The 22,500-nt window shown below is 60.7% G+C and overlaps 2 non-coding genes across 2 annotated transcripts; both read right to left on the minus strand.

Moving 5' to 3' along the window:
* Window positions 1-2,368: 2,368 nt before the first annotated feature.
* LOC131863748 (5S ribosomal RNA) lies at window positions 2,369-2,487 on the minus strand. Its single transcript, XR_009362643.1, has one exon. It is a non-coding gene; the product is annotated as a 5S ribosomal RNA (ribosomal RNA).
* Window positions 2,488-10,280: 7,793 nt separating this feature from the next.
* LOC131863749 (5S ribosomal RNA) lies at window positions 10,281-10,399 on the minus strand. The gene has a single exon (XR_009362644.1). It is a non-coding gene; the product is annotated as a 5S ribosomal RNA (ribosomal RNA).
* Between the last annotated feature and the right edge of the window lie 12,101 nt (window positions 10,400-22,500).

The raw sequence follows: 22,500 nt of genomic DNA on the forward strand, positions 1-22,500 counted from the left end.
GGGTGGGCACCTTGGTGCGCACACCTTGGCTGGGCTGCGCACCAGGGCGGGCTCAAGATGGCACCAGCATTCCCTTTTTCTCACTATCTTTCAAAACGGAAATTTTAAAATCTCGTTTTTTTTTTGCCTTTTATGGAAATTAGTGAAGGCATCGCATCAAAGGTGCGCACCTCGCTGCCCACCTTGGTGTGCTCCGAGGTGCCCACCACGGTGCGCAACGCCGGTGCGAACCCGGGAGCGCCCCGATGTGTGCTCCAAGGTGCGGCGTGCACGAAGTCGGACCCCGGTTTGCCCCGGGTGCGCACCTCGCGTGCACCTTGGTGCGCACACCTTGGCTGGGTTGCGCGGCCTGGTGGGCACCATGGTGCGCACCAAGGAGCGCTCCGAAGTGTGCTCCAAGGTGCGGCGTGCACGAAGTCGGAGCCCGGTTTGCCCCGGGTACGCACCTCGCGTGCACCTTCGCCGGGGTGGGCACCTCGGCTGGGTTGCGCGCCCTGGTGCGCACCAAGGAGCGCTCCGAAGTGTGCTCCAAGGTGCGGCGTGCACGAAGTCGGAGCCCGGTTTGCCCCGGGTGCGCACCTTCGCCGCGGTGCGCACCATGGCGTGCACGAAGTCGGAGCCCGGTTTGCCCCGGGTGCGCACCTCGCGTGCACCTTCGGCGGGGTTGCGCGCCCTGGTGGGCACCATGGTGCGCACCAAGGAGCGCTCCGAAGTGTGCTCCAAGGTGCGGCGTGCACGAAGTCGGAGCCCGGTTTGCCCCGGGTGCGCACCTCGCGTGCACCTTCGGCGGGGTTGCGCGCCCTGGTGGGCACCATGGTGCGCACCAAGGAGCGCTCCGAAGTGTGCTCCAAGGTGCGGCGTGCACGAAGTCGGAGCCCGGTTTGCCCCGGGTGCGCACCTCGCGTGCACCTTCGCCGCGGTGGGCACCATGGCGTGCACGAAGTCGGAGCCCGGTTTGCCCCGGGTGCGCACCTCGCGTGCACCTTCGCCGGGGTGGGCACCTCGGCTGGGTTGCGCGCCCTGGTGCGCACCAAGGAGCGCTCCGAAGTGTGCTCCAAGGTGCGGCGTGCACGAAGTCGGAGCCCGGTTTGCCCCGGGTGCGCACCTCGCGTGCACCTTCGCCAGGGTGGGCACCTCGGTGCGCACACCTTCTCAATGTTTTCTTGCCTTTTCTGGAAATTGGTGAAGGCAGCGCATCAAAGGTGCGCACCTCGGTGTGCTCCGAGGTGCGAACCCGAGAGCGCTCCGAGGTGCCCACGAAGTCGAAAGTCGGGTTAATTGCATTGTTTTCCCCGGGTGCGCTCCGAGGTGCGCAACATCGGCGCGCACCAAGGAGGGCTCCGAAGTGTGCTCCAAGGTGCGCACGATGGCGTGCACCTCTGGTGCGCACGATTCGGAGCTCGGTTTGACCGGGGTGCGCACACCTTGGCTGGGTTGCGCACCTTTTGTGCGCTCCAAGGTGCGCACGAAGTCGGAGCTCGGTTTGCCCCGGGTGCGCACCTTCGCCAGGGTGCGCACCTTGATGCGCACGCCTTGGCTGGGCTGCGCACCTTGGTGGGCGCCATGGTGCGCACCTTTCGTGCGCTCCAAGGTGCGCACGAAGTCGGAGCTCGGTTTGCCCCGGGTGCGCACCTTGGTGGGCGCCATGGTGCACTCCGAGGTGCCCAAGATTGGTGCGCACCAAGGAGCGCTCCGAAGTGCGCTCCAAGGTGCGCGCGAAGTCGAAAGTTGGGTTAATTGTCCGGTTTGCCTCGGGTGCGCACCTTGCGTGCACCTTCGCCAGGGTGGGCGCCTTGGTGCGCACACCTTGGCTGGGCTGCGCACACCTTGGCACCCGCGTTTCCTTCATTTTAAATTTTTTTTTTTTACAATCTCTCAAGTGGGAAATTCTATAATCTCAACTTTTTTTGCCTTTTCAGGAAACTTTTGAATGGAGCGCATCATTGGTGCGCTCCGAAGTGTGCTCCAAAGCTCTCTCCAGCTGCGTGCACCTGCCCCGGCCGCGCACCCGGCCCCGCCCAGCTTCGCTCACCTGTCCCGGGCGTCTGGTGCGGAACCTTAGAGTAAGAAACATCACCGTGCACCTTGGCCAACGTGCGCGACTCGACCGAGCGCGCACTGGCCGAGGTGCACACCGATTTCACCTGGGTGCGCGCGCAGCACCTCGGGCGCACCGGGGTGCGCGCACAACGCCCGGGTTGCACCGTGGCCTGTGTGCTCGGGGCGCCTCGGGTGCGCGCTCGGTGTCGCCCCCCGCGCGCGCGGTAGTGCGGGCAGCGCACCCCGGCCCGGCCCGGCCCCGACGAGAACGCAAACGGGCAAAAGGTTTATTCAAATAGCATTGCGACGCCCGGCGAAAAACTAAAAAAGGGTGCAACACCGGGACTTCCCGGGAGGTCACCCATCCCAGTACTACTCCGGCCCAAGCGCGCTTAACTGCGGAGTTCTGATGGGATCCGGTGCACTAACGCTGGTATGATCGCACCCGTTATGAGCTTGTCGCAGTGTGTACTTAGCAAACCGCGACCCACGTGCGAATCCACCCCGGCCACCCACCCCCGTCGAGGTGCACACCCTCCCTCGCGAAGTGCGCCCCGTTCGCCAAGTGTGAGCCCTGCCCGGGTGCGCGCACCTTGCTAGGGCGTCGGGTGTGCACCCGGCCCGGCCTACGTGCGTGCACCTGGAGGGGGCGTCGTGTGCGTGCAGTGTCCCGTCTGCAACGCGGTGCCCACACACCACCTCGGGCGCAACGACCTGCGCTCACATGTGGGCCGAGTGCACCTTGGTGCATGTTCGGGGCGCCTCGGGTGCACGCTCGATCTTGCCCCGGTGCACCAAGGCGCTCGGTTTGCCCCGGGTGCGCACTTGGTGCAAGGTGGGCACCCAAAATAGGGATCAAGCACCAAAACACAAGTTTCGGGATGCAAAATGGGACCCAAGGACCACAAATGCGTTCCAAGACCCATGATGGGTCCACGAGAACAAAAATGTGTTCCGAGACTTAATAAACAAATATTGGGTTTTAGGAGAAGAAACATGCTCTGATGCCCAAAACGAGAATCGACCCCGAAAAGGCCACAGGCCAAAAGTGGGATGCGAGACAAAAAAAAATGGGACCCGAGGACCAAAATTGGGTTCCCAGGTCGAAGACAGGGCAACCGGACAAGAAACGACCTCTAAGGCTCGAAATGAGTCCCGGCGACTAAAACTTGACAAGAAGCACCCATCAGGCACCCAACTCGACACCCATGGGATGCCGACCCACCCGGGCTTCCACCTAGCACACCTTGGCACCCACCCACCCTCGCACCCAACCTCGCACCCAACTTAGCACCTTTGAACCCACATTGGCACTCACCCTGACCCTGGCACCTTGGAACCCACATTGGCACTCACCTTGACCCTGGCACCCACCTTTGCACTCACCTTGGGACCCACCCTGGCTCCCACCTCGGCACCCACCCAGACACCCACCTTGGTTCCTTGGCACCCACCTTGGATCCTTGGCACCCACCCCGACACCCACCTTGGCACGCAACTTGGCTACTTGCCACCCATCTTGGCTCCTTGACGCCCACCCCGACAACCACCCCGTGACCTACCCTGGCTAGGGTTGGTGCACACCCACCCTGGTGCCCACCTTGGCACCCACCCTATGACCCACCTTGGCACGCACCTTAGTACCCACCCCGTTACCCACCCTAGGACCCACCCCGTGACCCACCTTGGCCAGGGTGGGTGCCTTGGTGCGCACAACTTGCCTGGGCTGCACACCAGGGCGGGCTCAAGATGGCACCCGCGTTCCGTTTTTTTCACTATCTTTCAAAACGGAAATTTTAAAATCTCATTTTTTTCTTTTTTTTGCCTTTTCTGGAAATTAGTGAAGGCAGCGCATCAAAGGTGCGCAATGCTGGTGCGAACCCGGGAGCGCTCCGATGTGTGCTCCAAGGTGCGGCGTGCACGAAGTCCGAGCCCGGTTTGCCCCGGGTGCGCACCTCGCGTGCACCTTCGCCGGGGTGAGCACCTTGGCTGGGTTGCGCGCCCTGGTGCGTACCAAGGAGCGCTCTGAAGTGTGCTCCAAGGTGCGGCGTGCACGAAGTCGGAGCCCGGTTTGCCCCGGGTGTGCACCTCGGGTGCGCACCTCGCGTGCACCTTCGCTGCGGTGGGCACCTTGGCTGGGTTGCGCGCCTTGGTGGGCACCATGCAGTGCACGAAGTCGGAGCCCGGTTTGCCCCGGGCGCGCACCTCCGCCAGGGTGGGCACCTTGGTGCGCACAACTTGCCTGGGCTGCGCACCAGGAAGGGCTCAAGATGGCACCCGCGTTCCGTTTTTTTCACTATCTTTCAGAACGGAAATTTTAAAATATCGTTTTTTTTTGCCTTTTCTGGAAATTAGTGAAGGCAGCGCATCAAAGGTGCGCAACGCTGGTGCGAACCTGGGAGCGCTCCGATGTGTGCTCCAAGGTGCGGCGTGCACAAAGTCGGAGCCCGGTTTGCCCCGGGTGCGCCCTGGTGGGCACCATGGTGCGCACCAAGGAGCGCTCCGAAGTGTGCTCCAAGGTGCGGCCTGCACGAAGTCGGAGCCCGGTTTGCCCCGGGTGTGCACCTCGGGTGGGCACCTTGGTGCGCATGCCTTGCCTGGGCTGCGCACCAGGGCGGGCTCAAGATGGCACCCGCGTTCCTTTTTTTTCACTATCTTTCAAAACGGAAATTTTAAAATCTCATTTTTTTTTGCCTTTTTCTGGAAATTAGTGAAGGCAGCGCATCAAAGGTGCGCACCTCGCTGCCCACCACGGTGCGCAACGCCGGTGGGCACCCGGGAGTGCTTCGAAGTGTGCTCCAAGGTGTTGCGTGCACGTTGTCGGAGCCCGGTTTGCCCCGGGTGCGCACCTCGCGTGCACCTTCGTCGGGGTGGGCACCTTGGCTTGGTTTGCCCCGGCTGCGCTCCGAAGCGGGGTTATTGGAGCGCCGCCTCTTTTTTTGTCGGAGCGTTTGGTGGGGTTTCTCGCATTGGCTCTTCCGAGGCCCGGTTGCCACCCTGGCGCGCACGAAGTCGGAAGTAGGGTTAATTGCCCGGGTGCGCACCTTTGCCAGGGTGGCACCTTACCTGGGCTGCGCACCAGGGCGGGCTCAAGATGGCACGCGCGTTCCGTTTTTTTCACTATCTTTCAAAACGGAAATTTTAAAATCTCCTTTTTTTTTTGCCTTTTCTGGAAATTAGTGAAGGCAGCGCATCAAAGGTGCGCACCTCGCTGCCCACCTTGGTGTGCTCTGAGGTGCGCACCCGGGAGCGCTACGAAGTGTGCTCCAAGGTGCGGCGTGCACGTTGTCGGAGCCCGGTTTGCCCCGGGTGCGCACCTCGCCTGCACCTTGGCCGGGGTGGGCACCTTGGCTGGGTTTGCCCAGGGTGCGCTCCGAAGCGGGGTTACTGGAGCGCCCCCTCTTTTTTTGTCAGAGAGTTTGGTGGGGTTTCTCGCATTGGCTCTTCCCAGGCCCGGTTGTTGGGTGCGCTCCCACCCTGGCGCGCGCGAAGTTGGAAGTTGGGTTAATTGCCCGGGCGCGCACCTTCGCCAGGGTGGGCACCTTGGTGCGCAAACCTTGGCTGGGCTGCGCACCAGGGCGGGCTCAAGATGGCACCAGCATTCCCTTTTTCTCACTATCTTTCAAAACGGAAATTTTAAAATCTCGTTTTTTTTTTGCCTTTTATGGAAATTAGTGAAGGCATCGCATCAAAGGTGCGCACCTCGCTGCCCACCTTGGTGTGCTCCGAGGTGCCCACCACGGTGCGCAACGCCGGTGCGAACCCGGGAGCGCCCCGATGTGTGCTCCAAGGTGCGGCGTGCACGAAGTCGGACCCCGGTTTGCCCCGGGTGCGCACCTCGCGTGCACCTTGGTGCGCACACCTTGGCTGGGTTGCGCGGCCTGGTGGGCACCATGGTGCGCACCAAGGAGCGCTCCGAAGTGTGCTCCAAGGTGCGGCGTGCACGAAGTCGGAGCCCGGTTTGCCCCGGGTGCGCACCTTCGCCGCGGTGGGCACCATGGCGTGCACGAAGTCGGAGCCCGGTTTGCCCCGGGTGCGCACCTCGCGTGCACCTTCGCCGGGGTGGGCACCTCGGCTGGGTTGCGCGCCCTGGTGCGCACCAAGGAGCGCTCTGAAGTGTGCTCCAAGGTGCGGCGTGCACGAAGTCGGAGCCCGGTTTGCCCCGGGTGTGCACCTCGCGTGCACCTTCGCTGCGGTGGGCACCTTGGCTGGGTTGCGCGCCTTGGTGGGCACCATGCAGTGCACGAAGTCGGAGCCCGGATTGCCCCGGGCGCGCACCTCCGCCAGGGTGGGCACCTTGGTGCGCACAACTTGCCTGGGCTGCGCACCAGGAAGGGCTCAAGATGGCACCCGCGTTCCGTTTTTTTCACTATCTTTCAGAACGGAAATTTTAAAATCTCGTTTTTTTTTGCCTTTTCTGGAAATTAGTGAAGGCAGCGCATCAAAGGTGCGCAACGCTGGTGCGAACCTGGGAGCGCTCCGATGTGTGCTCCAAGGTGCGGCGTGCACGAAGTCGGACCCCGGTTTGCCCCGGGTGCGCACCTCGCGTGCACCTTGGTGCGCACACCTTGGCTGGGTTGCGCGCCCTGGTGGGCACCATGGTGCGCACCAAGGAGCGCTCCGAAGTGTGCTCCAAGGTGCGGCGTGCACGAAGTCGGAGCCCGGTTTGCCCCGGGTGCGCACCTCGCGTGCACCTTCGCCGCGGTGGGCACCATGGCGTGCACGAAGTCGGAGCCCGGTTTGCCCCGGGTGCGCACCTCGCGTGCACCTTCGCCGGGGTGGGCACCTTGGTGTGCAGACCTTGGCTGGGTTGCGCGCCCTGGTGGGCACCATGGTGCGCACCAAGGAGCGCTCCGAAGTGTGCTCCAAGGTGCGGCCTGCACGAAGTCGGAGCCCGGTTTGCCCCGGGTGTGCACCTCGGGTGGGCACCTTGGTGCGCATGCCTTGCCTGGGCTGCGCACCAGGGCGGGCTCAAGATGGCACCCGCGTTCCTTTTTTTTCACTATCTTTCAAAACGGAAATTTTAAAATCTCATTTTTTTTTGCCTTTTTCTGGAAATTAGTGAAGGCAGCGCATCAAAGGTGCGCACCTCGCTGCCCACCACGGTGCGCAACGCCGGTGGGCACCCGGGAGTGCTTCGAAGTGTGCTCCAAGGTGCTGCGTGCACGTTGTCGGAGCCCGGTTTGCCCCGGGTGCGCACCTCGCGTGCACCTTCGTCGGGGTGGGCACCTTGGCTGGGTTTGCCCCGGCTGCGCTCCGAAGCGGGGTTATTGGAGCGCCGCCTCTTTTTTTGTCGGAGCGTTTGGTGGGGTTTCTCGCATTGGCTCTTCCGAGGCCCGGTTGCCACCCTGGCGCGCACGAAGTCGGAAGTAGGGTTAATTGCCCGGGTGCGCACCTTTGCCAGGGTGGGCACCTTACCTGGGCTGCGCACCAGGGCGGGCTCAAGATGGCACGCGCGTTCCGTTTTTTTCACTATCTTTCAAAACGGAAATTTTAAAATCTCCTTTTTTTTTTGCCTTTTCTGGAAATTAGTGAAGGCAGCGCATCAAAGGTGCGCACCTCGCTGCCCACCTTGGTGTGCTCTGAGGTGCGCACCCGGGAGCGCTACGAAGTGTGCTCCAAGGTGCGGCGTGCACGTTGTCGGAGCCCGGTTTGCCCCGGGTGCGCACCTCGCCTGCACCTTGGCCGGGGTGGGCACCTTGGCTGGGTTTGCCCAGGGTGCGCTCCGAAGCGGGGTTACTGGAGCGCCCCCTCTTTTTTTGTCAGAGCGTTTGGTGGGGTTTCTCGCATTGGCTCTTCCCAGGCCCGGTTGTTGGGTGCGCTCCCACCCTGGCGCGCGCGAAGTTGGAAGTTGGGTTAATTGCCCGGGCGCGCACCTTCGCCAGGGTGGGCACCTTGGTGCGCACACCTTGGCTGGGCTGCGCACCAGGGCGGGCTCAAGATGGCACCAGCATTCCCTTTTTCTCACTATCTTTCAAAACGGAAATTTTAAAATCTCGTTTTTTTTTTGCCTTTTATGGAAATTAGTGAAGGCATCGCATCAAAGGTGCGCACCTCGCTGCCCACCTTGGTGTGCTCCGAGGTGCCCACCACGGTGCGCAACGCCGGTGCGAACCCGGGAGCGCCCCGATGTGTGCTCCAAGGTGCGGCGTGCACGAAGTCGGACCCCGGTTTGCCCCGGGTGCGCACCTCGCGTGCACCTTGGTGCGCACACCTTGGCTGGGTTGCGCGGCCTGGTGGGCACCATGGTGCGCACCAAGGAGCGCTCCGAAGTGTGCTCCAAGGTGCGGCGTGCACGAAGTCGGAGCCCGGTTTGCCCCGGGTACGCACCTCGCGTGCACCTTCGCCGGGGTGGGCACCTCGGCTGGGTTGCGCGCCCTGGTGCGCACCAAGGAGCGCTCCGAAGTGTGCTCCAAGGTGCGGCGTGCACGAAGTCGGAGCCCGGTTTGCCCCGGGTGCGCACCTTCGCCGCGGTGCGCACCATGGCGTGCACGAAGTCGGAGCCCGGTTTGCCCCGGGTGCGCACCTCGCGTGCACCTTCGGCGGGGTTGCGCGCCCTGGTGGGCACCATGGTGCGCACCAAGGAGCGCTCCGAAGTGTGCTCCAAGGTGCGGCGTGCACGAAGTCGGAGCCCGGTTTGCCCCGGGTGCGCACCTCGCGTGCACCTTCGGCGGGGTTGCGCGCCCTGGTGGGCACCATGGTGCGCACCAAGGAGCGCTCCGAAGTGTGCTCCAAGGTGCGGCGTGCACGAAGTCGGAGCCCGGTTTGCCCCGGGTGCGCACCTCGCGTGCACCTTCGCCGCGGTGGGCACCATGGCGTGCACGAAGTCGGAGCCCGGTTTGCCCCGGGTGCGCACCTCGCGTGCACCTTCGCCGGGGTGGGCACCTCGGCTGGGTTGCGCGCCCTGGTGCGCACCAAGGAGCGCTCCGAAGTGTGCTCCAAGGTGCGGCGTGCACGAAGTCGGAGCCCGGTTTGCCCCGGGTGCGCACCTCGCGTGCACCTTCGCCAGGGTGGGCACCTCGGTGCGCACACCTTCTCAATGTTTTCTTGCCTTTTCTGGAAATTGGTGAAGGCAGCGCATCAAAGGTGCGCACCTCGGTGTGCTCCGAGGTGCGAACCCGAGAGCGCTCCGAGGTGCCCACGAAGTCGAAAGTCGGGTTAATTGCATTGTTTTCCCCGGGTGCGCTCCGAGGTGCGCAACATCGGCGCGCACCAAGGAGGGCTCCGAAGTGTGCTCCAAGGTGCGCACGATGGCGTGCACCTCTGGTGCGCACGATTCGGAGCTCGGTTTGACCGGGGTGCGCACACCTTGGCTGGGTTGCGCACCTTTTGTGCGCTCCAAGGTGCGCACGAAGTCGGAGCTCGGTTTGCCCCGGGTGCGCACCTTCGCCAGGGTGCGCACCTTGATGCGCACGCCTTGGCTGGGCTGCGCACCTTGGTGGGCGCCATGGTGCGCACCTTTCGTGCGCTCCAAGGTGCGCACGAAGTCGGAGCTCGGTTTGCCCCGGGTGCGCACCTTGGTGGGCGCCATGGTGCACTCCGAGGTGCCCAAGATTGGTGCGCACCAAGGAGCGCTCCGAAGTGCGCTCCAAGGTGCGCGCGAAGTCGAAAGTTGGGTTAATTGTCCGGTTTGCCTCGGGTGCGCACCTTGCGTGCACCTTCGCCAGGGTGGGCGCCTTGGTGCGCACACCTTGGCTGGGCTGCGCACACCTTGGCACCCGCGTTTCCTTCATTTTAAATTTTTTTTTTTTACAATCTCTCAAGTGGGAAATTCTATAATCTCAACTTTTTTTGCCTTTTCAGGAAACTTTTGAATGGAGCGCATCATTGGTGCGCTCCGAAGTGTGCTCCAAAGCTCTCTCCAGCTGCGTGCACCTGCCCCGGCCCCGCCCAGCTTCGCTCACCTGTCCCGGGCGTCTGGTGCGGAACCTTAGAGTAAGAAACATCACCGTGCACCTTGGCCAACGTGCGCGACTCGACCGAGCGCGCACTGGCCGAGGTGCACACCGATTTCACCTGGGTGCGCGCGCAGCACCTCGGGCGCACCGGGGTGCGCGCACAACGCCCGGGTTGCACCGTGGCCTGTGTGCTCGGGGCGCCTCGGGTGCGCGCTCGGTGTCGCCCCCCGCGCGCGCGGTAGTGCGGGCAGCGCACCCCGGCCCGGCCCGGCCCCGACGAGAACGCAAACGGGCAAAAGGTTTATTCAAATAGCATTGCGACGCCCGGCGAAAAACTAAAAAAGGGTGCAACACCGGGACTTCCCGGGAGGTCACCCATCCCAGTACTACTCCGGCCCAAGCGCGCTTAACTGCGGAGTTCTGATGGGATCCGGTGCACTAACGCTGGTATGATCGCACCCGTTATGAGCTTGTCGCAGTGTGTACTTAGCAAACCGCGACCCACGTGCGAATCCACCCCGGCCACCCACCCCCGTCGAGGTGCACACCCTCCCTCGCGAAGTGCGCCCCGTTCGCCAAGTGTGAGCCCTGCCCGGGTGCGCGCACCTTGCTAGGGCGTCGGGTGTGCACCCGGCCCGGCCTACGTGCGTGCACCTGGAGGGGGCGTCGTGTGCGTGCAGTGTCCCGTCTGCAACGCGGTGCCCACACACCACCTCGGGCGCAACGACCTGCGCTCACATGTGGGCCGAGTGCACCTTGGTGCATGTTCGGGGCGCCTCGGGTGCACGCTCGATCTTGCCCCGGTGCACCAAGGCGCTCGGTTTGCCCCGGGTGCGCACTTGGTGCAAGGTGGGCACCCAAAATAGGGATCAAGCACCAAAACACAAGTTTCGGGATGCAAAATGGGACCCAAGGACCACAAATGCGTTCCAAGACCCATGATGGGTCCACGAGAACAAAAATGTGTTCCGAGACTTAATAAACAAATATTGGGTTTTAGGAGAAGAAACATGCTCTGATGCCCAAAACGAGAATCGACCCCGAAAAGGCCACAGGCCAAAAGTGGGATGCGAGACAAAAAAAAATGGGACCCGAGGACCAAAATTGGGTTCCCAGGTCGAAGACAGGGCAACCGGACAAGAAACGACCTCTAAGGCTCGAAATGAGTCCCGACGACTAAAACTTGACAAGAAGCACCCATCAGGCACCCAACTCGACACCCATGGGATGCCGACCCACCCGGGCTTCCACCTAGCACACCTTGGCACCCACCCACCCTCGCACCCAACCTCGCACCCAACTTAGCACCTTTGAACCCACATTGGCACTCACCCTGACCCTGGCACCTTGGAACCCACATTGGCACTCACCTTGACCCTGGCACCCACCTTTGCACTCACCTTGGGACCCACCCTGGCTCCCACCTCGGCACCCACCCAGACACCCACCTTGGTTCCTTGGCACCCACCTTGGATCCTTGGCACCCACCCCGACACCCACCTTGGCACGCAACTTGGCTACTTGCCACCCACCTTGGCTCCTTGACGCCCACCCCGACAACCACCCCGTGACCTACCCTGGCTAGGGTTGGTGCACACCCACCCTGGTGCCCACCTTGGCACCCACCCTATGACCCACCTTGGCACGCACCTTAGTACCCACCCCGTTACCCACCCTAGGACCCACCCCGTGACCCACCTTGGCCAGGGTGGGTGCACCCACCCTGGTGCCCACCTTGGCACCCACCCATCCTAGCACCCAGCCTGTGACCGGGCTTGGAACCCAACCTTGCACCCGCACCCGTCTTGGCCAGTGTGGGTGCGCACCCATCCTGGCACCCACGTTGTGACACACCCTTTAACCCACGCACCCTAGCACCCACGTTGGCACCCACCTTGGAACCCAACCTAGCAACTTGGCACCCACCCCGTGACCCACCTTGGCATCCACCATAGCAGTCGCCGACTTGGCACCCACCTCGGCACCCACCTTGACACTTGTGGACCCACCTTGCCACTCACCCTAGCATCGACCCATCCTAGCACCCACCCTGGCACCTTTGCACCCTAGCACTCACCCATCCTAGCACCTAACCTGTGACCCACCTTGACACTCACCCTCGCACCCACCTTGGAACCCAACCTAGCACCCACCCACCCTGACACCAACCCTAGCACCTACCCACCCTTGCACCCACCCTGTGACCCATCTTGGCACCCACCCATCCTACCACTCAACCTATCACCCACCTTCTCACCCACCTTGGCATCCACCTTAGCACCCACCCACACTGGCACCTTGGCACCCACCTCGGGCAAGGTGGGTGCACACCCACCCTGGCACCCAATTTAGAACCCACCGAGCATGTTACCCACCTTGGCACCCACATTGCAGCCCACCCTAGTACCCACCCTATGACCCACATTGGCATCCACACCCTAGCACCCAGGCACCTCGACACCCGCCTTGACACCCACCCTAGCACTGAACCTGTGACCCACCTTGGAACTCACCCTAGAACCCACCCACCCTGTGAACCACCTTGGCATCCACCTTAGCACCCACCCACCTTGGCACCCACTCTAGCACTCACCCATCCTAACACCCAACTTGTTACCCACCTTGGCACCCGCCCTCGCGTCCACCTTGAAACCCACCCTAGCACCCACCCACGCAGGAGCCCACCTTGGCACCCAACCTAACACCCACGCATCCTGGCACCCAACTTGTGACCCACCTTGGAACCCACCCTAGTACCCACCTTTGAACCCACTATATCACCAACCCACCTTGGCACCCACCCTATGACCCTCTTTGGAATCCACCCTAGCACGCACCCACCCTGGCACCCACCATGGAGCGCACCCTAGCACCCACCCACCTCGGCACGCACCTCAACACCCACCTTGGTGTGCGCACTGCGCCAACCTCTCAAAGACCCTATGTGGTGCGCTCCAAAGTGTACACCTTTGGTGCGCTCCAAGGTGCGCACCTTTGGTGCACACCGAGGTGCACACCAAAGTGTGCACCGAGGTGAGCACCAAAGTGCACTCCAGGGTGCACACCAAGGCGTGCACCTTTGGTGCGGTCAATGCAAACGAATTCGGAAGTTGGGGTCGATGTCCTAATCGCTGCTGCAGACTACACGTATGAGAATCGGACAAATAGCTTTATATAGGGGAGGTGTTGCGTTTGATGGGTCGACTCCCCTGGTTGTGTGCACTGCACCAACTTCAAAGACCCTGTCTTGTTTAAGAAGTCAAAAGTTGGGGTGGATGTCCTAATCATTGCTGCAGTCTACGCATGTATGAGAATCAGACAAATAGCTTATATAGGGGAGGTGTTGCATTCGGTGGGTTGACTCCCCTGGTTGTGCGCACTGCGCCAACCTCAAAGACCCCGCATAGCAGAAGAAGTCGGAAGTCGGATTTTGGTGAGCACCAAGGCGTGCACCTTTGGTGCGGTCAACGCAGACGAATTCAGAAGTTGGGGTGGATGTCCTAATCGTTGTTGCAGGCTACACATGTATGAGAATCAGACAAATAGCTTATATAGGGGAGGTGTTGGGTTTGATGGGTCAACTCCCTTGGTTGTGCGCATTACGCCAACCTCAAAGACCTTGTTTTCGTTAAGAAGTCAAAAGTTGGGGTCAATGTCCTAATGGCTCCTGCAGGCTACACATGTATGAGAATCGGACAAATAGCTTATATAGGGGAGGTGTTGGGTTTGATGGGTCGACTCCCCTGGTTGTGCGCATTACGTCAACCTCAAAGACCTTGTTTTCGTTAAGAAGTCAAAAGTTGGGGTCGATGTCCTAATTGCTCCTGTAGACTACACATGTATGAGAATCAGACAAATAGCTTATATAGGGGAGGTGTTGGGTTTGATGGGTTGACTCCCCTAGTTGTTCGCATTACACCAACCTCAAAGACCTTGTTTTCGTTTAGAAGCCGAAAGTTGGGGTCGATGTCCTAATTGCTCCTGCAGGCTACGCATGTATGAGAATCAGACAAATAGCTTATATAGGGGAGGTGTTGGGTTTGATGGGTCGACTCCCCTGGTTGTGCGCATTGCGCCAACCTCAAAGACCCTGCATTGCGGATGAAGTCGAAAGTCAGAGTTTGGTGTGCTACAAGGTGTGGTCGAAGGTGCTCACCTAGGTGTGCACCTTTGGAGCACAGGAAAAGTGCCCTCCAAAAGTGCGCACCTTTGGAGTGCACAAAAGTGCCCTCCAAAAGTGCGCACCTTTGGAGCGCAGAAAAGTGCCCTCCAAAAAGTGCCCTCCAAAAGTGCGCACCTTTGGAGCGCAGAAAAGTGCCCTCCAAAAAGTGCCCTCCAAAAGTGCGCACCTTTGGAGCGCAGAAAAGTGCCCTCCAAAAGTGCGCACCTTTGGAGCGCAGAAAAGTGCCCTCCAAAAAGTGCCCTCCAAAAGTGCGCACCTTTGGAGCGCAGAAAAGTGCCCTCCAAAAAGTGCCCTCCAAAAGTGCGCACCTTTGGAGCGCAGAAAAGTGCCCTCCAAAAAGTGCCCTCCAAAAGTGCGCACCTTTGGAGCGCAGAAAAGTGCCCTCCAAAAAGTGCCCTCCAAAAGTGCGCACCTTTGGAGCGCAGAAAAGTGCCCTCCAAAAAGTGCCCTCCAAAAGTGCGCACCTTTGGAGCGCAGAAAAGTGCCCTCCAAAAAGTGCCCTCCAAAAGTGCGCACCTTTGGAGCGCAGAAAAGTGCCCTCCAAAAAGTGCCCTCCAAAAGTGCGCACCTTTGGAGCGCAGAAAAGTGCCCTCCAAAAGTGCGCACCTTTGGAGCGCACAAAAGTGCCCTCCAAAAGTGCGCACTTTTGGTGCGCACCAAGGCGCTGGTTCGGTCGTTGCAGGCGAGTTCGGAAGTTGGGGTCGATGTCCTGAGCGGAGGTGCAAACTACACAGGTGTCGGAATCGGACAAATAGCTTATATAGGGGAGGTGTATGCTTCGATGGGTCGACTCCCCAGGTTGAGCGCACCGCGCCAACCTCAAAGACCCTACGGTATGGATGAAGTCGGAAGTTGGGTCCGATGACCGATTCGATTAGTAGGTATGCTCATGAGGTCGGAATTTGGGTCCGATGACCTGCCATGTGCAGGAAGGCGAATGTTGACACTGTGCGTTGCAAGGTGCACACCAAGGCGCTGGTGCGGTCTTTTTAGTCGAGTTCGGAAGTTGGGGTCGATGTCCTGATCGGAGGTGCAAGCTACACAGGTGTGGGAATCGGACAAATAGCTTATATAGGGGAGGTGTATGCTTCGTTGGGTCGACTCCCCGGGTTGAGCGCACCGCGCCAACCTCAAAGACCCTACGGTATGGATGAAGTCGGAAGTTGGGTCCGATGACCGATTCGATATGTAGGCATACTCGCGAGGTCGGAATTTGGGTCCGATGACCTGCCACGTGCAGGAAGGCGAATGTTGGCACTGTGCGTTGCAAGGTGCGCACCAAGGCGCTGGTTCGGTCGTTGGAGGCGAGTTCGGAAGTTGGGGTCGATGTCTTGATCGGAGGTGCAAACTACACAGGTGTGGGAATCGGACAAATAGCTTATATAGGGGAGGTGTATGCTTCGTTGGGTCGACTCCCCGGGTTGAGCGCACCGCGCCAACCTCAAAGACCCTACGGTATGGATGAAGTCGGAAGTTGGGTCCGATGACCGATTCGATATGTAGGCATACTCGCGAGGTCGGAATTTGGGTCCGATGACCTGCCATGTGCAGGAAGGCGAATGTTGGGACTGTGCGTCGCAAGGTGCGCACCAAGGCGCTGGTGCCGTCGTTGCAGTCGAGTTCGGAAGTTGGGGTCGATGTCCTGGTCAGAGGTGCAAACTACACAGGTGTGGGAATCGGACAAATAGCTTATATAGGGGAGGTGTATGCTTCGATGGGTCGACTCCCTGGGTTGAGCGCACCGCGCCAACCTCAAAGACCCTACAGTATGGATGAAGTCGGAAGTTGGGTCCGATGACCGATTCGATACGTAGGCATATTGGCGAGGTCTGAATTTGTGTCCGATGACCTGCCATGCGCAGGAAGGCGGAATTTGGGTCCGATGACCGAGTTGATGGCGTGCCATGCGCAGAAAGGCGGAATTTGGGTCCGATGACCGAGTTGATGTTGATGGCCCGCCATGCACAGGAAGGCGGAATTTGGGTCCGATGACCGATTTGAAGGCGTGCCATACGCAAAAAGGCGGAGTTTGGGTCCGATGACCGAGTTGATATTGATGGCCCGCCATGCGCAGGAAGGCGGAATTTGGGTCCGATGACCTGACATACGCATGGAGTCCGACTCGGGGGCCGATGTTCGATTCGATGACTTGCATTGTGGGTAAAGTCGGAAGTTGTGGTCTTTGACCCGATTCGATGACCAGACTTCGGCTGCTTGAGAATCGGACAAATAACTTATATAGGGGAGGTAGTGTTCTCGAGCATCCTCCCCCCGTGCCCGTTTATGTCGATTGATGCTGGTGCTCGACTGGTTGGAGCGCTCGGATGCAAAAATCTTGCACCAGGATTTATCGATTGTGATGGACACGGCAAGTCTCCTGATTGCTATGCAGGAGCTCATCGTGAATCTCTATGCGGCCTTGGTATGGACTCGACCTGCGGAATGGTTCGGCAATGGTAGTCGCTCCAACACGTCCTTGCAATGGCCACAGAGGTGATTCGACTAGAGCTCCAGTCTAGCTTTTGGGTTGCTTGGCGGACTGGTATAGCCGCGATCGAGTTCCGGCCATGAACGTTTTAGATAGCTCTTGGGCTTTCTGGGACGGAAGTCGGAAGTTTGGGCTGTTGTCCGATTTGATGACCATTCTTCGGATGTGTGAGAATCGGACAAATAACTTATATAGGGGACTGTGTTGTCTCACGCAGCCCCCTCCGTGCCCCTCTATCTCGACCGATGTTGGTGCTTGAAAGGGTTGGGATCGCTCGGATTTATAAACGTGCACCACCATTTGTCGAGTGTGAGGGACGCGGCAGGTCTCCTAAATGCTATGCGGGCGCTCTCTGAGAATCTCTATCCGGCCTCGACACAGACTAGTCTTGCTGAATGGTTTGGCACTGGTAGTCGATCCAACACGTCGTTGTTGTGGCCGCCTAGGCGATTCGATTCGAGCCCCCGTCTAGCTTTTGGGTTGCTTGGCGGATTTTGCCCTATCCGCAAGTGAGCTCGGTCCCTAAACGTTCGAGAAACCCGATTGCTATGCGCCGACTCTCTTTCTTGCGAGCCTCCATCTAGCTTTTGGGTCTCTACGGAACGGAAGTCGGAATCTGGGACCGTTGTTTGATTCGACGAGGCAGACTACGGTTGTGCGAGAATCGGACAAATAACTTATATAGGGGAGGTGTTGACTGGAGCATTCTCCCCCGTGCCCCTCTAACTCGACCAATGCTGGCGCTCGAACGGTGGTAGCGCTCGGATTTTCATTGAGCGCCAGCATTGGTCGATTTAGAGGGGCATGCGAGATTCCCGAATGCTATGCGAGGGCTCTAACGGAAATGTCTATTGGTTTCGGTATGGATGCAATTGCGAGTGGTTCGGCAAAGGTAGTCGTTCCGATGCGTCCATGTCGTGGCCAAATCGATAATTCGATTTGAGCCCTCGTATAGCATTTGGGTCTCTCGATGTGATTCCGCATTCCAGTCCCTTTGGGCACTGCTTGAGCCGCATCCCAGGGGGTTCCCTTCCCAATAATCTGCCTCGCAACCCGATTGCTATGCGGTGAGGCTCCTCGGCCGCCTCGGAACTATCTGTGTATCAGACGCATCGCGGGATAAGGGGTTGGCAACGGTAGTCGCCCCAAGCGCGTCCGATGCTTGGACCATTCCGAGGCGGCCCTGAAGCCTCTTCCGTCTAGCCGTTGGGTCCTTCTCGCCGCATCCCTCGCCTCGCACCCCGATTGCTATGCGGTGAGGCTCCTCGGCCGCCTCGGAACTATCTGTGTATCGGACGCGTCGCGGGATAAGGGGTTGTCACTGGTAGTCGCCCCAAGCGCGTCCGATGCTTGGACCATTCCGAGGCGGCCCTGAAGCCTCTTCCGTCTAGCCGTTGGGTCCTTCTCGCCGCATCCCTCGCCTCGCACCCCGATTGCTATGCGGTGAGGCTCCTCGGCCGCCTCGGAACTATCTGTGTATCGGACGCGTCGCGGGATAAGGGGTTGTCATTGGTAGTCGCCCCAAGCGCGTCCGATGCTTGGACCATTCCGAGGCGGCCCTGAAGCCTCTTCCGTCTAGCCGTTGGGTCCTTCTCGCCGCATCCCTCGCCTCGCACCCCGATTGCTATGCGGTGAGGCTCCTCGGCCGCCTCGGAACTATCTGTGTATCGGACGCGTCGCGGGATAAGGGGTTGTCACTGGTAGTCGCCCCAAGCGCGTCCGATGCTTGGACCATTCCGAGGCGGCCCTGAAGCCTCTTCCGTCTAGCCGTTGGGTCCTTCTCGCCGCATCCCTCGCCTCGCACCCCGATTGCTATGCGGTGAGGCTCCTCGGCCGCCTCGGAACTATCTGTGTATCGGACGCGTCGCGGGATAAGGGGTTGTCACTGGTAGTCGCCCCAAGCGCGTTCGATGCTTGGACCATTCCGAGGCGGCCCTGAAGCCTCTTCCGTCTAGCCGTTGGGTCCTTCTCGCCGCATCCCTCGCCTCGCACCCCGATTGCTATGCGGTGAGGCTCCTCGGCCGCCTTGGAACTATCTGTGTATCGGACGCGTCGCGGGATAAGGGGTTGTCACTGGTAGTCGCCCCAAGCGCGTCCGATGCTTGGACCATTCCGAGGCGGACCCGAAGCCTCTTCCGTCTAGCCGTTGGGTCCTTCTCGCCGCATCCTTCGCCTCGCACCCCGATTGCTATGCGGTGAGGCTCCTCGGCCGCCTCGGAACTATCTGTGTATCGGACGCGTCGCGGGATAAGGGGTTGTCACTGGTAGTCGCCCCAAGCGCGTCCGATGCTTGGACCATTCCGAGGCGGACCCGAAGCCTCTTCCGTCTAGCCGTTGGGTCCTTCTCGCCGCATCCCTCGCCTCGCACCCCGATTGCTATGCGGTGAGGCTCCTCGGCCGCCTTGGAACTATCTGTGTATCGGACGCGTCGCGGGATAAGGGGTTGTCACTGGTAGTCGCCCCAAGCGCGTCCGATGCTTGGACCATTCCGAGGCGGACCCGAAGCCTCTTCCGTCTAGCCGTTGGGTCCTTCTCGCCGCATCCCTCGCCTCGCACCCCGATTGCTATGCGGTGAGGCTCCTCGGCCGCCTTGGAACTATCTGTGTATCGGACGCGTCGCGGGATAAGGGGTTGTCACTGGTAGTCGCCCCAAGCGCGTCCGATGCTTGGACCATTCCGAGGCGGACCCGAAGCCTCTTCCGTCTAGCCGTTGGGTCCTTCTCGCCGCATCCCTCGCCTCGCACCCCGATTGCTATGCGGTGAGGCTCCTCGGCCGCCTTGGAACTATCTGTGTATCGGACGCGTCGCGGGATAAGGGGTTGTCACTGGTAGTCGCCCCAAGCGCGTCCGATGCTTGGACCATTCCGAGGCGGCCCCGAAGCCTCTTCCGTGTAGCCGTTGGGTCGTTCTCGCCGCATCCCTCGCCTCGCACCCCGATTGCTATGCGGTGAGGCTCCTCGGCCGCCTTGGAACTATCTGTGTATCGGACGCGTCGTGGGATAAGGGGTTGTCACTGGTAGTCGCCCCAAGCGCGTCCGATGCTTGGACCATTCCGAGGCGGCCCCGAAGCCTCTTCCGTGTAGCCGTTGGGTCCTTCTCGCCGCATCCCTCGCCTCGCACCCCGATTGCTATGCGGTGAGGCTCCTCGGCCGCCTTGGAACTATCTGTGTATCGGACGCGTCGCGGGATAAGGGGTTGTCACTGGTAGTCGCCCCAAGCGCGTCCGATGCTTGGACCATTCCGAGGCGGACCTGAAGCCTCTTCCCTCTAGCCGTTGGGGCTTTCTCGCCGCATCCCTCGCCTCGCACCCTGATTGCTATGCTGTGAGGCTCCTCGGCCGCCTTGGAACTATCTGTGTATCGGACGCATCGCGGGATAAGGGGTTGGCAGTGGTAGTCGCCCCAAGCGCATCCGATGCTTGGACCATTCCGAGGCGGCCCTGCAGCCTCTTCCGTCTAGCCGTTGGGGCCATCTCGCCGCATCCCCCACCTCGCACCACGATTGCTATGCGGTGAGGCTCCTTGGCCGCCTCGGAACTATCTGTGTATCGGACGCATCGCGGGATAAGGGGTTGTCACTGGTAGTCGCCCCAAGCGCGTCCGATGCTTGGACTATTTCGAGGCGGCCCTGCAGCCTCTTCCGTCTAGCCGTTGGGGCCATCTCGCTGCATCCCCCACCTCCTCGGCCGCCTCGGAACTATCTGTGTATCGGACGCATCGCGGGATAAGGGGTTGGCAGTGGTAGTCGCCCCAAGCGCGTCCGATGCTTGGACTATTCCGAGGCAGCCCTGCAGCCTCTTCCGTCTAGCCTTTGGGGCCATCTCGCCGCATCCCTCGCCTCGCACCCCGATTGCTATGCGGTGAGGCTCCTCGGCCGCCTGGGAACTATCTTCGTATCGGACGCATCGCGGGATAAGGGGTTGTCACTGGTAGTCGCCCCAAGCGCGTCCGATGCTTGGACTATTCCGAGGCGGCCCTGTGGCCTCTTCCGTCTAGCCGTTGGGGCCATCTCGCCGCATCCCCCACCTCGCACCCCGATTGCTATGCGGTGAGGCTCTTCGGCCGCCTTGGAACTATCTTCGTATCGGACGCATCGCGGGATAAGGGGTTGTCACTGGTAGTGGCCCCAAGCGCGTCCGATGCTTGGACTATTCCGAGGCGGCCCTGCAGCCTCTTCCGTCTAGCCGTTGGGGCCATCTCGCCGCATCCCCCACCTCGCACCCCGATTGCTATGCGGTGAGGCTCCTCGGCCGCCTTGGAACTATCTTCGTATCGGACGCATCGCGGGATAAGGGGTTGTCACTGGTAGTCGCCCCAAGCGCGTCCGATGCTTGGACTATTCCGACGCGGCCCTGTGGCCTCTTCCGTCTAGCCGTTGGGGCCATCTCGCCGCATCCCCCACCTCGCACCCCGATTGCTATGCGGTGAGGCTCCTCGGCCGCCTTGGAACCATCTTCGTATCGGACGCATCGCGGGATAGGGGGCTGTCACTGGTAGTCGCCCCAAGCGTGTCCGATGCTTGGACCATTCCTAGGCGGCCCTGAAGCCTCTTCCGTCTAGCCGTTGGGGCCTTCCCGCCCCATCCCTCGCCTCGCACCCCCGATTGCTATGCGGTGAGGCTCCTCGGCCGCCTTGGAACCATCTGTGTATCGGACGCATCGCGGGATAAGGGGTTGGCACTGGCAGTCGCCCCAAGCGCGTCCGATGCTTGGACCATTCCGAGGTGGCCCTGAAGCCTCTTCCGTCTAGCCGTTGGGGCCTTCCCGCCCCATCCCTCGCCTCGCACCCCGATTGATATGCGGTGAGGCTCCTCGGCCGCCTTGGAACTATCTGTGTATCGGACGCATCGCGGGATAAGGGGTTGGCACTGGTAGTCGTCCCAATCGCATCCGATGCTTGGACCATTCCGAGGCGGCCCTGCAGCCTCTTCCGTTTAGCCGTCGGGGCCTTCCCGCCGCATCCCTCGCCTCGCATCCCGATTCCTATGCGGTGAGTCTTCTCGGCCGCCGCGGAACTATACCTGTTATTGCTACTGCATCCTTCGGCTGGTAACCTCCTCTGCCGCCTTGGAACGTTCTCTTTGTCGGACGCGTCGCGGGATAAGGGGTTGGCACTGGTAGTCGCCCCAAGCGCGCCCGATGCATAGACCGCTCCGAGTCGACCTTGCTTTCAGCCTCTCACATGCATAGACCTCTCTGAGTCGACCCTGCAGCCTCTCACGTTTAGCCTTTGGAATCTCGCCTCACAACATGATTGCTATCCTTGATGCATCCCTTGCCTCGAGCCCTGATTGCTTTCTTGGCTGCATCCCTCCTCTCCTCACAGCCCGGTTGTCATCACTGCTTCATCCGTCGCTTCATGCATTCTGGCTGCTGGGCCCTTCCCACCGCACACCTCGATTGCTATCTCTTCTGCATCACACACCCCGATTGCTATCTCTGCTACATCCCTCGGCTCTCACTTCTGCATCCTTCGCCTCACACCTCGATTGCTATCAATGCTGCATCCGTAACCTCACACCCCGATTGCTATGCGGGGAGGCTCCTTGGCCGCCTTGGAAATTTCTGTGTGTCGGACGCACCGCGGGATAAGGGGTTGGCACTGGTAGTCGCCCCAAGTGCGCCCGATTCTTAGACCGCTTCGAGGTGACCTCGTAGCCTCTTTCGTCCAGGCTTCCTGCCTTCAACGCCCTTTTTACACCTCGATTGCTATGCGCGGGCTCGTTGGCGTCTATCACCTCTCTGCGAAGAGTGGCACGATGATTGTTGGGGTAAATCGTAGCAGTCCGATCTCTGGCCTTGGGCCATTGTGAGGGCTGATCGATTTCCTGTGCGCATCTCGTGTTCGCCCAGTAACAGACTCGACGACTTGTAATCGGTCTTGTTCCCGATT

This window comes from Cryptomeria japonica, unplaced genomic scaffold, assembly GCF_030272615.1.
Source record: "Cryptomeria japonica unplaced genomic scaffold, Sugi_1.0 HiC_scaffold_68, whole genome shotgun sequence".
NCBI classification, from domain to species: Eukaryota; Viridiplantae; Streptophyta; class Pinopsida; order Cupressales; family Cupressaceae; genus Cryptomeria; species Cryptomeria japonica.